Source organism: Oncorhynchus kisutch, linkage group LG22, assembly GCF_002021735.2.
Source record: "Oncorhynchus kisutch isolate 150728-3 linkage group LG22, Okis_V2, whole genome shotgun sequence".
Taxonomy (NCBI): Eukaryota; Metazoa; Chordata; class Actinopteri; order Salmoniformes; family Salmonidae; genus Oncorhynchus; species Oncorhynchus kisutch.
In genome coordinates this window covers 8,750,566-8,768,926 of record NC_034195.2, presented here as the reverse complement: position 1 = coordinate 8,768,926, position 18,361 = coordinate 8,750,566, and positions in this window count along the sequence as shown.

Below are 18,361 nucleotides of genomic sequence, written 5' to 3'. Positions count from 1 at the left end.
CCAATTTTGGTATGCTGGATATCCTTTTTTTTATGTTGACATTGTACATTGTTTATGTATGTACATACGCTACCGTTCAAATGTTTGGAGTCACTTAGAAATGTCCTTGTTTTTGAAAGAAAGGCATATTTTTTGTCCATTTAAAATACAGTGACGACATTGTTAATGTTGTAAATAACTATTGTAGCTGGAAACTGCAAATTTTTTATGGAATATCTACATAGGCGTACAGAGGCCCATTATCAGACACCATCACTCTTGTGTTCCAATGGCACGTTGTATTAGCTAATCCAAGTGTATCATTTTAAAAGAATAATTGATCATTAGAATACCCTTTTGCTATTATGTTAGCACAGCTGAAAACTGTTGTCCTGATTAAAGAAGCAATATAAATGGCTTTCTGTAGACTAGTTTGAGTATCTGGAGCATCAGCATTTGTGGGTTCGATTACAGACTCAAAATTGCCAGAAACAAAGAACTTTCTTTTAAAACTCGTCAGTCTATTTTTGTTCTGAGAAATGAAGGCTATTCCATGTGAGAAATTGACAAGAAACTGAAGGTCTCATCCAATGTGTACCACTAACCAGAATAGAAGGAGGAGTGGAAGGCCCCGGTGCACAACTGAGCAAGAGGACAAGTACATTAGAGTGTCTAGTTTAAGAAACAGACGCCTCACAAGTCCTGAACTGGCAGCTTCATTAAATAGTACCCGCAACACACCAGTCTGAACGTCAACCGTGAAGAGGCGACTCCGGGATGCTGGCCTTCTAGGCAGCCTTTCTTGCCTTATGCTTGGCATCATTCACAGGCTATAATATATCATTCACATGGCTAATATTGTCACCCATCAGACTTTTCTTGATTTATTTTCTTTACATATACAGTGGGGCAAAAAAGTATTTAGTCAGCCACCAATTGTGCAAGTTCTCCCACTTAAAAAGATGAGAGAGGCCTGTAATTTTCATCATAGGTATACTTCAACTATGACAGACAAAATGAGAAAAAAAATCCAGAAAATCACATTGTAGGATGTTTAATGAATTTATTTGCAAATTATGTTGGAAAATAAGTATTTGGTCAATAACAAAAGTTTATCTCAATACTTTGTTATATACCATTTGTTGGCAATGACAGAGGTCAAACGTTTTCTATAAGTCTTCACAAGGTTTTCACACACTGTTGCTGGTATTTTGGCCCATTCCTCCATGCAGATCTCCTCTAGAGCAGTGATGTTTTGGGGCTGTTGCTGGGCAACAAGGACTTTCAACTCCCTCCAAAGAACTTGCACAATTGGTGGTTGACTAAATACTTTTTTGCCCCACTGTACTAAATAATATGTGTAAAATTTGTTTTGATTTAGACTGGTCCATTATCATGCACCTGTCTCAAAACAGGGGCAGGGGAAAAAATACATGACATCTATGCACTGAAATAGCGAATGGAGGACGCTTTTCCCGTGATTCAGTTTCATGCCAACCAGGTAGGCTATACTCCTGTTGTAAAGAGAAGCAATGTGCTTAATATTAGGAGAGTTTAGAAATACATATAGTAGGCCTAGCCTGTAGAAAGCTGATGGGAGTGCTGAGTACCAGGCAGTTAGCAAGTTCGGTTCACAGATGGATGTTCTTCTCCAGTATGAATGATGTAAAACTGTAAAAATGATGGCAGCCCTTACCATGTTAGTTTATGGAGAACTTACAGTACATTGACTCTGAGAGACTGAGGATGTGAGGACAAAGAGGGAGGGAGACTTGAGTAATGACAGTGAGATAATGGTTTTCTGTGGCCATTGCTGCACTGTGGCTTTTCCCAATGCTGGAATGTTGTTTACAGGGGTCAGGCAGCATCCCAGGAATGCGGACTCAGTGTTCTGAGGAAATGGCTGTTGTCTCAAGAAGGAACTCTTGCCTGGCTCCTGACCCACGGGTAAGTGTGAGTGGGACGGACTTGAATCCCGTGGCGAAGAGTCGTGAATGATGACCCATGTCTTGCGTGGTTATTAACAAGAGGTGTGCTATTGAAAGGAGGGGCCATTGTAAGGTAACAAATCTCCTCCCTCAGTGATTGATTGGTATAAGGTTTTGGTAAAGCCTTATAGCTTCAATTGCCAGGCTTAGTGGTCCATAGTGAAGCCGTTCGCCCACCCATTTTACATATTATTAAACCGTAATGTTATATCCCGTAGTGCTTTTGTAAACACTCCACTTGTAGGATTTTAAGTGGAAGCAGAGATGTTTTCACTTAACCAAACTTTATACTACCTACCAGATATTGTGACGAAGACACAGCATCAACAACAGCTCAGGCACACTAAAACAATATGGTTTAAAAACAACCCAATTCGGATAATTTGGTAACCCAGCGCTGGGAAGATATTGGAGAGAACACATGCTGGGTTATTTTGACCAAGACAGTTGGGTTGTGTGAGTAACCCAACATGTTGAGTTGTTGGGATTACCCAAACATGGGTTAATTTAACCATCAGTTGGGTTCTTATTAGGGCTGTCCCCGACTAAAAAACATATTGGTCGACCGAGAGTCATCTTCTCTTTGAAAATGTGTATTTTTCCATATATAGAGACATCCTTTGTGTTTTAATCGAATCAACTGTACCCACTGAGCTTGTCTGATGCTTTAAGCTTACTGATTGATGAAATAATTAAGGCACACAAATGATTAGAAGGAGTACGACCGCAGTTGATTTGATTGTGCAGGGCCAGGCTCAGATTTGCTGCGATGTGCCATCCCTACGGCCTCCACAATGGATTAGTCCACTCAGACAGGCGTAAATCAGACAGGTGCACCATTTGCTACTGCTCGACTAAAGAAATCTTGGTCGATCAACAGCGTATCGACCAAACAAACGACCAGTCGACGAAATGGGGTCAGCCCTAGTTTTTATTCACCTTCATGCTGGGTTGATATATATACTTTCTTTTCATGAATATTACCAACAACAACAGATTAAATACATTTTGTCCAAGGTATCCATGGAATAAGTTTAGAGGGTGTAACACAATACAATGTAATATTATTAATCTACAACTTATGTTCTTAGTCATGGGCAACATGGGCCTGAGAGGCTCACAGTGATATTGGTATCCACAGTTCTCCACCAGTTATGCATTTTTTAACTCAATAATTCTTGTGCTATCCCATTTAATTGTATAATTTGTTTACATAAATGCACTGTAATTCAAGTTTTAAATATGCAATGTTTTCTTTCTGCTTCACATATATATTTTTTTATATAATTGCAGGATACTAGGTTTAAAGCTGCAACAACAAAAAATCTCTCTGCCACATAACAAAATCTGTAGAATTGCAGGAAATTTGTTTGCCAAAAGGCGGGCCTTTCAGATGTTCCTTCCTAGGGCCTGAAACTTGGTTCAACTGGCCATGCACTGCCAAAGTCATAGTATCACTCTTTGTATGCTATGTTGAGCTTACTCGATTTGTGACCTGATTATGGATTATGGTGTCCATGATGAATTTGTCACAAAAGGATACTCCGTCCCAAAAAAGTTTGAGAACACCTGTCTTAAGGGACTCATACACGTGTGCAAGCCTCATTAAAGCTACAAAGCTGTCTGTGTCCAACCTTGACATGTGATAACAATACAACAGAACAGAACAACCAGATTGACATTTGCTCTCACAGGTGGATAGAAATAACTATATGAAAGCCATGCCCCTCCTAAGCCACACCTCTAGACTTCAGATCTGACCTACTGGGTCATATCCCAATAACCCAGCATCAATAACTCAGCATCAACAACCCAACCTTGCTTTTTTTTAAACAACCCAACTTAGTGACCCCAATAGGTAGCCCAACGGCTAAGGAGTTGGAGCTGTGGCCGAATGGTGGCTGGTTGGAATCCTGAGCCGAGTGCAGGAAAAACGGGAGGAATTGTCCTGGCAACTGGACGGCTGCTGGGTTCACATCCTCAAGACATTCCCATTGGGCCCTTGAGCATGGTCCTTAACCCCACAACATGCTCTCCATCCATGGGTGCTGCACTGCAGCTTGACCATGTGCTTGTTTCAATTGTATATGTGGTGGAGTTGAGAATGAAGCAGATGTCATGCCCTGGTCTTAGTATTTTGTGTTTTCTTTATTTATTTGGTCAGGCCAGGGTGTGACATGGGTTTATTTTGTGGTGTGTATTTGTATTGGGGTTTTAGTGGGTATTGAGATTGTGGCTTAGTAGGGTTGTCTAGAAAAGTCTATGGTTGCCTGAGGCGGTTCTCAATCAGAGGCAGGTGATTATCGTTGTCTCTGATTGGGAACCATATTTAGGCAGCCATATTCTTTGAGTGTTTCGTGGGTGATTGTTCCTGTCTCTGTGTTTGTTGTCACCAGTTTAGGCTGTTTCAGTTTTCACGTTACGTTTATTGTTTTTGTATTGTTCGTGTTTCATCTTCATTAAAGATGTATCGAATGAACCACGCTGCATTTTGGTCCGACTCTCTTTCGACGCAAGAAATCCGTAACAGCAGAAGACACATTTCTGTTGTTCTATGTAACTAATGGGCAATAAAGTTGTATTGCATACTGTAAGACATTATTAACGCTAATACATGCTTATAACAAGCTAAATAGCGTTATAATGGAAGGCTTTACATAAAGTGTCACTAAGGAATCTTGTGAGGAGCATTTTCATTGTCAGAAATCTCACAGAAATAAGCCTCCAACATTCTTCTCTTCCTCACATTGAGGAGGACTGTGGCGTTATATCACATTCGGTATGACTATATTTGTGAATCAGGAACATTGAAAGATACGCACCACTTCATCCAAATGAGGCTGTTGCACAAGATTAAAGGGCATGCTCGAGATGTGAACAACACATTTCATGCTTCGGCAGAAGTATTTGGCCCTCCTTGTAGTTTATAGACCTTTTGATTTGCTATGTCCCCCAGATGGGCTGTTTTTTATCAGGCAAGCCTACATTTCCCAGAATGTTAGCTACAGTTTCGGGCTACCCTCCAACAGCAATATCTTCTCAATCTCAGTTGTGCAGTTGTAAGAGCTACATATCAGAGTCACAGAGTAGACAAGGCATTCAGATTTACATGCCCGAAAACAGAGTTGCTCAATCCATTCCTGGGGGACTCCAAGTGTCAACATTGTGTCAGTACCTCCAAGTGTCAGCATTGTGTCAGTACCTCCAAGTGTCAACATTGTGTCAGTACCTAGTGAGTATCTCTAAACAACTTATGTAGTAGACATCGGCTTGTTGCAGCTAACATCGAATCACTGTAGGATTTGTACTGCACATGCTACAGTAGTGCCATATAGTTCAAATCACACATCTGATGCCTGTCTGTGACTAAAGTCGTTGCAGAGAGGGAGGAGGTCAAAATAGAGGTAGTTGTAATGGAGGTCAGGTCAGGTCAGCTGCAACAAAAAAAACAGTAATATACAAACACACAAGGAAATGTGAATCAAATTTATTACAGCCCAAAATAGTGATTGTTTCAGCTGATATTTTTTTTTTTTATCCCCAAGCTTGTCTCGACAAAATACTGCACTATTACACTTTTTCCTTGTGATATGAATCACTCCAAGTCTGCAATGGCAAGATACCATTGAAATGTACAGTTGAGGATATTGTTGTAAAAGCAGAGAAAAGTTGGCTGCCTACAGTTTTCTAATGGAAAGGAAGGTGCTAACTTTCCTATTCCATCTTTGGTTCTTTCTTGGCTTTCCTTGATTCCCCACATCATCGCTCCTTTCCTGCTCACCTGCTTCTCAAAATGCACTGGAGAAGATACAAGGTCCCTCCCCTTTGACCTTCAAGGAAAGAGGATGGACAGAAAGACACATTGGGAAACAGCTTTTCTCTTGAAACAACCAAGAACAACAACTGTGTCAGTACGGATCTGTGTGTGAGCATGTGTGTTTATTTGCAACAGGACAGCAGAGGGTCTCTGCATTTTCTTTAAACAACATCCTTTTATTAATGTATTGTCCTGTCCTTACCGGACACCAGTGATGTCATCAGCGAGGGATGAGGACGAGGCCCTCAGGAGATGATTAACTTGTCAGGATTTTGTCTTGAGAAACACCATACGAAGCAGACATAGCCTATAACTGGGACTTTCCATAAGAATGTTGAAGCTCCAAGAGTCAAACCCACTGGAATTTCACTCTGTTGTATCCGGGCAGAGGAAAGCAGCTTGGCGTTGGGCTGGGATTGAGCGATTGGCCTTGATGCCTGGTTATGATGGGTGGAGAAGTGCCACACCTAACTGGGAAAAAGCCCCTCACAACCACCCCCAGAACGTCAATGTGTTCCCCTGGAAGGCCTGGATGCATCTGGAGTAGCAGCCGCCCCTCCCCCCCAAAATGCAAGACATGGGTCAGTTATAGCCTTTCTGTACTATAGAGAGGGACTGAGTGGCTGCTGGGGGACTGGAGCTATTTCCACAGCTCTAAAAAGCTGCTAACCACAGCAATGCTGAGGAGGCATGCATCACTTTAACACATTGCTGTCGCCATGCAGAGAAAATGATACAGCAGAGCATCACAGTAGAAGTAGAAGCCTTGGGCAATGATTACTATAGAAATACAAAGACATCATGGAGTTTAAAGGACAAGGACAAGTAAAAAAAATGTTTTGTTAACATTGTGTTTTATCTGTTATGAAAACATTGAGTAAAAAGTGTACTTGATACGCCCTATGTGCTTTTTCCAATGTCCAGTTTGAGATGCAAAATAATTGGTAACATTCCGTGAACCACCTGTGTGTAATGTGTTGCAAATGGTTGCTATAAAAATGTTTGCTATAAAGAGCCAAGATTAGATATTTACCCAATCCCAAACCAACCCCTACCCCTTATGTACAGTGAGGGAAAAAAGTATTTAATCCCCTGCTGATTTTGTACGTTTGCCCACTGACAAAGAAATGATCAGATTATAATTTTAATGGTAAGTTTATTTGAACAGTGAGAGACAGAATAACAACAAAAAAATCCAGAAAAACGCATGTCAAAAATGTTATAAATTGATTAGCATTTTAATGAGGGAAATAAGTATTTGACCCCTCTGCAAAACATGGCTTAGTACTTGGTGGCAAAACCCTTGTTGGCAATCACAGAGGTCAGATGTTTCTTGTAGTTGGCCACCAGGTTTGCAATCTCAGGAGGGATTTTGTCCCACTCCTCTTTGCAGATCTTCTCCAAGTCATTAAGGTTTCAAGGCTGACGTTTGGCGACTCGAACCTTCAGCTCCCTCCACAGGTTTTCTATGAGATTAAGGTCTGGAGACTGGCTAGGCCACTCCAGGACCTTAATGTGCTTCTTCTTGAGCCACTCCTTTGTTGCCTTGGCCGTGTGTTTTGGGTCATTGTCAAGCTCATTACCATAACGCAACATTAACTATTCATGAAAATCGCAAATGAAATGAAAGAAATATATTCACTCACAAGCTTAGCCTTTTGTTAACAACACTGTCATCTCAGATTTTCAAAATATGCTTTTCAACCTTAGCTACACAAGCATTTGTGTAAGAGTATTCATAACTGGCATAGCATTAAGCCTAGCATTCAGCAGGCAACATTTTCACAAAAACAAGAAAAGCATTCAAATAAAATCATGTACCTTTGTAGAACTTTGGATGTTTTCAATGAGGAGACTCTCAGTTAGATAGCAAAAGATTATTTGTGTAGGAGAAATCGCTCCATTTTGTTCATCACGTTTGGCTAAGAAAACCCCCCGAAAATTCAGTCATTACAACGCCAAACTTTTTCCCAAATTAACTCCATAATATCGACAGAAACATGGCAAACGTTGTTTAGAATCAATCCTCAAGGTGTTTTTCACATATCTATTCAATGATAAATCATTCGTGGCAGTTGGTTTCTCCTCGGAAGCAAATGGAAAAATACACGCAGCTGGAGATTACGCAATAATTGCGATGGAGGACACCAAGCGAGCACCTGGTAGATGAGGTGTAAAATGGTCAATCTTCCAATGATATGCCTACAAATACGTCACAATGCTGCAGACACCTTGGGGAAACGATAGAAAGTGTATGCTCATTCCTGGCGCATTCACAGCCATATAAGGAGACATTGGAACACAGCGCCTTCAAAATCTGGGGCACTTCCTGTTTGAAATTTCATCTTGGTTTCGCCTGTAGCATCAGTTCTGTGGCATTCACAGATAATATCTTTGCAGTTTTGGAAACGTCAGAGTGTTTTCTTTCCAAAGCTGTCAATTATATGCATAGTTGAGCATCTTTTCGTGACAAAATATCTTGTTTAAAACGGGAACGTTTTTTTATCCAAAAATTAAAAGAGCGCCCCCTATATCGAAGAAGTTAACCCAGTTGTCCTCTGAATCATTCAGATGTTCATTGGCAAACTTCAGACGGGCATGTATATGAGCTTTCTTGAGCAGGGGGACCTTGAGGGCGCTGCAGGATTTCAGTCCTTCACGGCGTAGTGTGTTACCAATTGTTTTCTTGGTGACTATGGTCCCCGCTGCCTTGAGATCATTGACAAGATTCTCCCATGTAGTTCTGCGCTGATTCCTCAACGTTCTCATGATCATTGCAACTCCACGAGGTGAGATCTTGCATGGAGCCCCAGGCCGAGGGAGATTGATAGTTCTTTTGTGTTTCTTCCATTTGCAAATAATTGCACCAAATGTTTTCACCTTCTCACCAAGCTGCTTGGCGATGGTCTTGTAGCCCATTCCAGCCTCGTGTAGGTCTACAATCATGTCCCTGACATCCTTGGAGAGCTCTTTGGTCTTGACCATGGTGGAGAGTTTGGAATCTGATTGATTGATTGCTTCTGTGGACAGGTGTCTTATATACAGGTAACAAGCTGAGATTAGGAGCACTCCCTTTAAGAGTGTGCTCCTAATCTCAGCTCGTTACCTGTATAAAAGACACCTGGGAGCCAGAAATCTTTTTGATTGAGAGGGGGTCAAATACTTATTTCCCTCATTAAAATGCAAATGAATTTATAACATTTGGATTTTTTTGTTGTTATTCTGTCTCTCATTGTTCAAATAAACCTACTATTAAAATTATAGCCTGATCATTTCTTTGTCAGTGGGCAAACGCACAAAATCAGCAGGGGATCAAATACTTTTTTCCCTCACTGCACTTGTGGAAATCTGAGGCTTTGATAAATGTAAGCAATATGGTAAAAATTCCATAGGGTTTGATTTAGGATTGAATGCTTAGTTCGGGTCATGTCAGGAAATTCTCCAGGGCCTATAGAAAAGCTTTCAATGTATTACAGGGTGATAGCTGACAGGTGGTCCATATAAAGTATTACCAAATAGTTTATACAGTTGAAAAATATTTGTTTTACTTCAGTTTATTTATTCTCTAAATTGGTCAAGGCCTTGTGTTTTGCAAAAGCGATGATAAACAAATCATTTTTTTTAAGAACAAGTGCTTGAGATTCATTATGCCTCCATTCCATTTTTCACTGAAGTTGCTCTATTTGGGACTGTCTATCCATGCAGATACACTCAGTAACAAAACAAATGCCACACACACTTCTTCCATACCCACGTAATAAGATGAACTTGCATTCCAGCTATGTTTCAAAGACAAATTACTTAAAAGTAACTTAATAAGCTAATTTAAAATGTTTCTTCAGGGAATCATATCCAAAGGAGGAGCACATAATGAAGTGCTTTGGGAAATTCAGAAAATAAATGTGCATCCCAGATTCCCAGTCAGTAACTATTTCCTGGAAACATAAATAATTGTGCATTTATTGGTCCAAAACATGCTAGCATCAGTTCCTGATACACTACCGTTCAAAAGTTTGAGGTCACTTAGAAATGTCCTTGTCTTTGAAAGAGAAGCAAGTTTTTTGTCCATTAAAATAACATCAAATTGATCAGAAATACAGAGTAGACATTGTTAATGTTGTAAATGACTACTGTAGCTGGAAATGTGTACATAGGTGTACAGAGGCCCATTATCATAAACCATTATTCCTGTGTTCCAATGGCACGTTGTATTAGCGAATCCAAGTGTATCATTTTAAAAGGCTAATTGATCATTAGAAAACCCTTTTGCAATTATGTTAGCACAGCTGAAAACTGTTGTGCTAATTAAAGAAGCAACAAAACTGTCCTTCTTAAGACTAGTTGAGTATCTGGAGCATCAGCACATGTGGGTTCGATTACAGACTCAAAATTGCCATAAACAAAGAAGTTTCTTCTGAAACTTGTCAGTCTATTCTTGTTCTGAAAAAAGGAGGCTATTCCATGCGAGAAATTGCCAAGAAACTGAAGATCTCATACAACACTGTGTACTACTCCCTTCACAGAACAGTGCAAACTGTCTCTAACCAGAATAGAAAGAGGAGTCAGAGGCCCCGGTGTACAACTGAGCAAGAGGACAAGTACATTAGAGTGTCTAGTTTAAGAAACAGATGCCTCACAAGTCCTCAACTGGCAGCTTCATTAAATAGTACTCGTAAAACACCAGTCTCAGCGTCAACAGTGAAGAGGCGACTCCGGGATACTGGCCTTCTAGGCAGAGTTCCTCTGTCCAGTGTCTTAGGAGATTCCTTAAAGCTAGAATCCTTAGTTGTCTGTATGCTGTTGTTTGTATGTGTATACCCATTGATAATTCAAGAATGTAATTTATAAATGCCTCATGAGCTAAGTTCAACTGTCATACCCCATCAGAACCCCAAATATAAGCTTGTTTTACTCCAATATTTGTAAACAATGCAAATTTAAACAAACACAGTATAGCCTCGAAACATGGTTAAAACTTTAATTTGGTATCATGGATGGTCAGTCCTTGCATCCATAGCTCTGTCAAGGTACTAGTCAAACTGCATTTCACAGCACAGTAACAGGGCTAAAATAATGCTGTCTCTTCCAGACATGAACTGCTGGTTTCTCTCTCCTCTTCTCAGCATGCTGTTCTTTTAATGGACATCTGCTGGCACTTTGGCCTGTAACGGGTTTGCCATGTGCCCCTCCAGAAGCACACACGCAGGAGGAACTGGAGGAAATATGACTAGACCTATCATTCTCCAGCACTTTGGAAACAAGATGACGACAGATAGGGTATATACAGTATATATATATATACATATACTAATATATACAGACGAGCTCATGGTCTGCGTCCCAAATGGTACCCTATTCCCTTTATACAGTAGTGCATTACTTTTGGGCTCTGGTAAAAAGTAGGGCACTATATAGGGAACACAGTTCCTTTGTATAAATTAGTTCAGTGTTCGAGCTTAGGGACCATATTGGACTAGTTTCAAGAACTGTTCCCTTGACTTGTGAAAACAGGTAGTTACCTCATTCAACCCTCAGCTATGTCCTATGGAAAACGCTCAAAGGAGATGAGGTTGACTTGTTTTCATCTCTCCACTTCCTCACTTTCTTGAATCGAGGCACTTTGGGAGAAGTGCACAGTTAGCATTACTTTGGCAAGTGGTTCAAGGTGTTGGACCTTTTTCCAAAGTGTTGGCCATGGGTGGATTGGCCATCAGGCAGTTCTGGCAAATGAAAATGAAAAAAGGACACCATTGGCAGCCCATGGGCCTGTACATTTAAAAAAAAAGATTTTTGCACCTTTTCTCTCTTGTCATAATATTATATTTGAGCATTTGCCTCATCATTTGAGCATTTGCCTCATCAGGCATTTGCCCCCCCCCCCCCTACCAAGGTGAGCAGGCCCAGTTTTCTGATGGCCTGAGCTGTGGTCACACAAAAATACACATTCAAACTGCATGAGCAAAGAGACCCGCTCTGACCAAGTACTGTGATTGTGTCTGTGCTGAGAAATGATGCTAGGCTTAGCACCGGAAGAAAACAGTGCAGTCGAGGTAGGGAGAAAACAGAAAAAGACACACACACTGACACAGATTTAGCCTACAGCTGCCAGTTAATATTTTGGCTGTATATATATCGTGTGAAATAGTAGGCTAATTAACACTTAGGCCTAGTTAGGGATTTGGGGATTCAGGGGAACTAACTTGTAATAAGCCTAAAAAGTCATTAGATTGGCTTTTATAACACATAAGCCAATAAGACATTAAGACATTAAATACAGTGCTACTGCTAGTTATAAAATACAAGTTATAATGGGTACCCATTAATATATACCGACACCAGAGTCACTCTTTACTAGAGGTCATAAGAGGACCCACTCGCTGGCTGACGAGACTGAGATTCAGAAGCAAATAAACATGGATAAAACTATTAAAAATCCCTGAACTGACCTTTAACAGAGGATTATTTAGCAGTTATTATGCATTAATTCAGTGTTTCATTGTAATACATTATGACAGAAACACTTTATTTCAAGGGTCTGTAATAAACTACTTATAAGGCATTCAGAAATTGTGTTAACCATTCATTAATCATTACCCCCACATTAATAAACCATGTACTAATCATTAGTAAAGTCTTTTTGCAGTCCCTAATCTAAACTGAGTGCTATTTATACTTTATAAACACTGTGTACATTTTTTGAGTGACCAGTGTAACTTGGTGAAAATATATGCACACCGCACAGGATGTTTAAGGAAATATATATACCTGAGTGAATAACTAGCTTATTATCATTTACAAATGTGGAAGTAATGAGTCATAAATGCTGAGCAAACAGTTTGTAAACGCCTTATAAATGGTTTACTATGGACCCTTAAAATAAAGTGTTACCCTAGGAGGTTGTTGGGCCAAGCAGCTACCTCAGCTGCTGCTGCTGCAGTCAAGTGCAGTGGAGGTAGGAAGAAAACAGAGAGAGAGAGAGAGAGAGAGAGAGAGAGAGACTGACACAGATTTACTGCCAGTTTTCATATTTTGGCCCTATATTATATATGTAATAGTAATTAACCCTTAGGATGGGGGAGACATGTATGAAAGACATATTTGCCATATAAGTAGTGTTACAAAGGTATAAAGAACCAAATTCTGTTTTCTCCATTTTGTTTTTCCAGGTTTCCTTTATCCCACTTTTTGTTCATGTTTTGCGCTCTCAACATCACTCTTTTTTAAATAGAAAAACAACCAAATTGGATGTTCTTTGTCCATAACAATGCTTAAACAACATCAGGAGATGGCTTTTGAGGTCTGGGAAAAATCTACCAAATGTTTGGGTGTAGTTACCCTTTAGTGTGGTGGAGCTAAAATTCCAGAGCTGAATTTTGGTCCCAGTCCACCCCTTGTGTGGGCTAATTCAATTTTTAATTCAGATTCTGTTATTGAGGCTTACTTCAAGCTATTCTTTGCCTGTGGGAGAGTTTGACTAAGGATTCTGAGCTTATGCTTTCGAAGAGCCTGATGATCTTCAATGCTCAAATGCTTCACATGTAGAGAGATACAGTATTCTATTTTTGAGGTATTGTGTTTGCATATGGTAGCCCTTAATACTCAGACGCGTATGTATACGGGTTGAAAATGTCAGATTTGGCCACTGATAAATGCCTAAATTGGAACGCAGTGGCTGTACAGTAATATGCTATACATCACATCAGTGCCCTGGCTCTGTGATTCACATCACTGTATTGGTATTGACTGACAAGATATTCTGAACTTGACCACGTCGTGCGTCAAGCAGTTTCCCCCATCCCTCCTGCTAATTGGGCAACTTTTGCAATTTTTTTGTTGCCTGAGTGAGAGAAATGCTGTAAATTAAGAGGACTGTATTTTGAAAGATTAGACGTTGAGTACAAATATGCGCTTCACATTTCCATATCATAAAACTCATGTCAGGGTCAAGATTGCGATTTATAATAGACCGTTTTGTGATTGCGTAAACAGCAACAGTAATTGTGTGATGGCGGCGATGCAGGGTTGTGTTCCAAACAAAACAACAACAAGTGTTTAGTTCCTCAATGGCACAACTAGGAGAACTAAAAAAATGAACTTATAGTTGACTCTTCTTTGAGTCAAGTGTATTGAAATGACTTAGGACCTGTGCACTTTGTTAAAGTGTATGGCCACTTGAAGACACCAGTTAGTCCTCTCACTCAAACCCTTGCAATGTGTTTGTCTTATGTTGCACCTATCCCCCTTTTCCAGGGATATTATTGTCATGTTACTGAATGTATACAGAGTATTTTCAGATTTCATTATGAACAAAAAGCTGTGAAAAGTACAGTAAACTCCACATAAAAATCAACAGCGTAAGGTTTAGATTCAGACACATCACGTGAACTGTTGTGCCCTAACATTTGGTCTAATAATTTTCTCATAATCTCCTAACTTTTCCCTTTCAATTGCTACCATGGTTATGCATATGCTTTTCATATTTCTTATATAAGAAACATTTCAATTTAGCACTATCCAATTACACCAATTCCCACAAGTGTAAAGGGTTAACACACACTAATACAGATGTAGGGAGATACAATATTCTATTCATTGAGGTGTTGGTGTTTGGATATGTAATAATAGCTCTCAGAACCCACATATTGATACTTTTGGCTTTACCCTAAATAGCACCTAGAATCATTCTAGATGAACACTGTTTGTCTATCCATCTCAATGTTGTATAATCAAATTCAATTCACTTTATTTCTGGCACGTCATGAGACTGACATCACCGGCACACATGAGTTGCATTCCAAAAACTCAAACCTGAGAGGGCCTGGAACGTTGCCATCGATTCAAGGCTTTGGTTCAAAATTAATTAAAGGTGGCGAATGGCACATACAGTTGAAGTCGGACGTTTACATACACCTTAGCCAAATACATTTAAACTCCATTTTTCACAATTCCTGACATTTAATCCAAGTAAAAATTCCCTGTCTTAGGTCAGTTAGGATCATCACCTTATTTTAAGAATGTGAAATGTCAGAATAATAGTAGAGAAAATTATTTATTTCATCTTTTATTTCTTTCATCACATCCCCAGTGGGTCAGAAGTTTACATACCCTCAATTAGTATTTGGTAGCACTGCCTTTAAATTGTTTAACATGGGTCAAACGTTTCAGGTAGCCTTCCACAAGCTTCACAATAAGTTGGGTGAATTTTGGCCCATTCCTGTCACGTTCGTCGTAATGAGTAGACCAAGGCGCAGCGTGAATACAGTTCCACATATTGTTTTATATACTGAAACTTACCAAAACAAACAATGAAGCATAAACAAAACGTGAAGCTACTGGTGTGCACTCAGGCAACTCAATGTAGACATGATCCCACAAATAACCATGGGGAAATGAGTTGGCACAGGATGCACTGGGTTGTGAAGGTACACTGGAGACCTGGTGTGTATAGCCGGCATCAATTGTTCCGGAACTTTAATACACGTTTTAGGATGAGTACAGGGAGCTGACTCAGGTGGCACCAAACTGACAACATGTTCTTTTATTCCAAATCCGTGTGCCCTCCACCAACTCAACAACTCCTCCATTTCTCTCTCCTCCGAATTCTCCTTCTCCCAGACTGGCTCTGGTTCACTCCTCGGCTCCGCCGACTGCTCCATGTGCCCACGCAAAAAAAAATTATTGGGGTTTCTGTGGCCGACCTCCCCGACTTCGTCGCTGTCCCTCCTTCGCTGCTTCCACCTGCCTCCAAGGCAGTCTCTTCTCTCCTGCTATAATGTCGTCCCAAGTCCAGGATGTTCTCTCCCTAATCTCCTCTATCGACCAGCATGCCATTATCTCCCGGGCACGCTGCTTTGTCCGTTGTTGGTGGGATCTTCTGTCACGTTCGTCGTAATGAGTAGACCAAGGCGCAGCGTGAATAGAGTTCCACATATTTTTTATAAACTGAAACTCACCAAAACAAAACAATAAAGCATAAACAAAAAGTGAAGGTACTGGAGTGCACTCAGGCAACTCCATGTAGACAAGATCCCACAAATAACCATGGAGAAATGGCTACCTAAATAATCATATTTATATTGGGGATCACCCCAATCAGAGACAACGATAAACAGCTGCCTCTGATTGGGAACCATATCAGGCCACCATAGAAATACAAAACACCTAGATGACCCACCCAAGTCACTATCATGCCCCAACCAACACAGAGAATGAACAGCTTACTAGGTCAGGGCGTGACAATTCCTCCTGACAGAGCTGGTGTAACTGAGTCAGGTTTGTAGGCCTCCTTGCTTGCACACGCTTGTTCAGTTCTGCCCACAAAGTTTCTGTAGGATTGAGGACAAGGCTTTGTGATGGCCACTCCAATACCTTGACTTTGTTGTCCTTATTAAGCCATTTTTCCACAACTTTGGAAGTATGCTTGGGGTCATTGTCCATTTGGAAGACCCATTTGCGACCAAGCTTTAACTTCCTGATGTCTTGAGATGTTGCTTCAATATATCCACATAATTTTCCTGCCTCCTGATGCCATCCATTTTTGATGTGCACCAGTCCCTCCTGCAGCAAAGCACCCCCACAACATGATGCTGCCACCCCCGTGCTTCACAGTTGGGATGGTGTTCTTTGGCTTGCAAGCCTCCCCATTTTTCCGCCAAACATAAAAATCTCTGCACGTAACGCCTGCTCAATGTCCGCGTCCAGCTCCCACACTACCGGCACCGCCAGGCAGGAGGCGGGGAGTATGGGAGTGGGCTCCATGGGCCGCTCCTCATACAGCCAAGACAATGGGTCTGCCTTCACGTTCTGGGAGCCTGGTCTGTAGGAAAGGGTGAACAAAAAACGGGTGAAAAACATGGCCCACCTTGACTGGCGAGGGTTCAGTCTCCTCGCTGCCCGGATGTACTCCAGATTGCGGTGGTCAGTCCAGATGAGAAAAGGGTGTCCAGCCCCCTCAAGCCAATGTCTCCATGCCTTAAAGGCCTTGACAACAGCTCCCGGTCCATTCGAGAAGAAGGCGCACACACACACAGAGACAGAGAGACAGAGAGAGAGAGAGAGAGAGAGAGAAAAAAAACCACAAACAGCGAACAGCTCCTATCCCTGCCTCCACTATGACTGCCAAAGAGGGATCCCGATGAGCCAGCACGGGAGCTGAGGTAAACAGAGCCCTCAGGTGGCTAAAAGCCCTGTCCGCCTCAGCTGACCACCGCAAACGTACCGGGCCCCCCTTCAGCAGTGAGGTAATGGGAGCCGCTACCTGACCAAAATCCCGGATAAACCTCCGGTAGTAATTGGCTAACCCTAAGAACCGCTGCACCTCCTTTACCGTGGGGGGAGTCGGCCAATCAAGCACGGCTGAAATGCATTCACTCTCCATCTCCACCCCTGAGGTGGAAATGCTATACCCTAGGAAGGAGATGGACTGTTGGAAGAACAGGCATTTCTCAGCCTTGACGTACAGGTCATGCTCCAACAGGCAACCAAGCACCCTGCGCACCAGGGACACATGTTCGGCGCATGTAGCGGAGTATATCAGAATGTCATCAATATACACCACTACACCCTGCCTGTGCAGGTCCCTGCATGACAAGGTACTCATAGTGCCCTGAGGTGGTACTGAAAGCCGTCTTCCACTCGTCTCCCTCCTGGATACGCACCAGGTTGTAAACGCTCCTGAGATCTAGTTTGGTGAAGAAGCACGCCCTGTGCATTGACTCAATCGCTGTGGCTATGAGCGGTAGCGGGTAACTATACCTCACCGTGATCTGATTCAGACCCCGATAGTCAATACACGGGCGCAGACCTCCCTCCTTCTTCTTCACAAAAAATAAACTCGAGGAGGCGGGTGAAGTGGAGGACCGAATGTACCTCTGACGCAGGGATTCGGAGACATATGTTTCCATAGCCTCCGTCTCCGCCTGTGAGAGGGGATACACGTGACTCCTGGGAAGTGCAGTGTCTACCAGGAGATTTATCGCACAATCGCCCCATCGATGGGTTGGTAATTGAGTCGCCTTCTTTTTGGAGGCGAGAGCCAAATCGGCATATTCAGGGGGAATGTGCATGGTGGAGACCTGGTCTGGACATTCCACTGTAGTAGCACCAACGGAAACCCCTAAACACCTCCCCGAGCACTCTTGCGACCACCCCGTGAGAGCCCTCTGTGGCCAAGAAACAGTGGGGTCATGACAAGCTAACCAGGGTAGGCCTAGCACCACGGGAAACGCAGGAGAGTCAATAAGGAAGAGACTAATTCCCTCCTTGTGACCCCCCTGCGTCACCATGCCCAGAGGAGCAGTGGCCTCCCTAATCAACCCTGACCCTAATGGTCAACTATCTAAGGCGTGAACGGGGAAGGGCACAGCCACGGGAACAATGGGGATGCCTAAACTATGGGTGAATGATCTATAAAATGTCCAGCCCGCCTGAATCGACGAGCGCCGTATGCTGGGAATGCAGGGAAAATGTGACATACACTCCCGGACGCGCTCCTCCACCCCTATACCCGGGGTACCTGCTCCTGCTGACTCCATAAGTTAGGTCCGGAATTCTGTAGGGGGTGCGTACTGGCGGCAGA